Source organism: Mustela nigripes, chromosome 4, assembly GCF_022355385.1.
Source record: "Mustela nigripes isolate SB6536 chromosome 4, MUSNIG.SB6536, whole genome shotgun sequence".
NCBI lineage: Eukaryota > Metazoa > Chordata > Mammalia > Carnivora > Mustelidae > Mustela > Mustela nigripes.
Genome location: NC_081560.1, coordinates 153,257,924 through 153,260,010, shown reverse-complemented (window position 1 = coordinate 153,260,010; position 2,087 = coordinate 153,257,924).

Below are 2,087 nucleotides of genomic sequence, written 5' to 3'. Positions count from 1 at the left end.
ATTCATTACAGTGGTGATTTCACAAGTATTTAAATGTTAAAACATATCAAATTATATACCTTAGATATAGCCATTGTATATCAGGGATAACTCAAGAAATCTGTAGAGCTGATTGTAATAGAATACTAAAAATGCTCGGTTAATTCAAAAGAAGACAGGAAAGGAGAATAAGAAATGCCTAAGAGAGGGGACAAATAAAAGGAACTATCAAGATGGTAAAGTTAAATTTAACCTTACAATAATGACATTCATATAAATGGAATAAGTATTCTAATTAAAAGAGAGAGAGAGACACACACACACACATATACATAGTGACAGAGACAGATAGAGATTACCATATTAGGTCAAAAGGAAAGTGTTACTACATGCTGGTCATAAGAATAACATTTAAATACATAGAGTAAGAAATTCTAAGCAGGGCGCCTGGGTGGCTCAGTGGGTTAAGCCGCTGCCTTTGGCTCAGGTCATGATCTCAGGGTCCTGAGATTGAGTCCTGCATCGGGCTCTCTGCTCAGCAGGGGGCCTGCTTCCCCCTCTCTCTCTGACTGCCTCTCTGCCTACTTGTGATTTCTCTCTGTCAAATAAATAAATAAAATCTTAAAAAAAAAAGAAATTCTAAGCAAACATAAAGCCAAAGAAAGCTTGTGTGACTATAGTAATACACATTTAAAAAATAGACTTCACAAGTGAAGTGTATTTCAGAGATAGAGAGGTAAATTTATAATGATAAAGGAATGAAATAATCAGGGAGACATAATTCTGTATGGATATGCACACAATATTAGAGCTTAAAGTTCATAAAAGAAAACTTGGAAGAAGTATAAGGAGAAGTAAAAAGAAATCCACAATCATAGAGGTTTAAACACCATGATTTAAATAATTAATACAGCAAAAAGACAAAAAAAATTAGTAAGTGTGGAGGATTTGCATGAATATCAACTAAGTGGACTTAATTCATAATTGTGGATTATTATACATTAATTGTACATATAATTGTACATTGTTACATTTTGTACCTGAAGAATACACATTATTTTCATGTGCACATGAAAGTTGCACTACTAGGTATTTACCCAAAGGATACAAGAATAGTGATCTGAAGGGATACATTCACCCGGATGATTATGGCAGCATTATCAGCAATAGTCAAATAATGGAGATAGCCAAATGTCCATCAGCTGAACAAATAGATACAGAATATGTGGCATACACACACACACACACACAGGAATATTACTCAGCCATAAAGAAGAAATATTCTTTTTTTTTTTTTGAATTTGCAATGTCATGTCATTTTAGACTTGGAATGTCATTTGCAATGACATGGATGGAGCTAGAATATGCGATGCTAAGCAAAATAAGTCAATCAGAGAAAGAAAAATGCTATATGCTTTCACTTGTATGTGGAATTTAAGAAAGAGAGCAAATGAACAAGAGGGAAAGGAAAAAAAGAGAGGCAAAACATAAGAGAGACTTCACTATAGAGAACAAAATGAGGGTTACTGGAGGGTAGGTGGATGGAGGATGGAGTAAATGGGTGATGGATATTAAGGAAGGCACTTTTGATAAGCACTGGGTGTTAGATGTAAGTGATGAATCACCATTCTCCTAAAACTAGTATTACACTATATGTTAACTAACTGGACTTTAAATAAAAAGTTGAAACTACAAAAAGGAATTTCAAGATATGTTTTATGCTGGGTTGTAAAATAAATCTCAAAACATGTTAAATGGGTGGAGGAGTCAAGATGGCAGAGAAGTAGCAGGCTGAGATGACATCACGTAGCAGGAGATCAGCTAAATAGTTTATCAAACCATTCAGAAAGCCTACAATTCCTACAGGTGATCAAAGAGAAGAAGAGCAGCAATTCTAGAAATAGAAAATCGACCACTCTCTGGAAGGTAGGACCTGTGGAGAAGTGGATCCAAAGTGACAGGAAGATAAACTGTGGGGGGAGGGGGAGGGGATGGCTCCTGGAAAGTGGCAGAGCAATGGAGCACAAGATCGAAACTTTTAAAAGTCTCCTCCACTGAGGGACATCTCTCCAGAGGCTAAGCTGGGGACAATGTGGTTTCACGTCCCA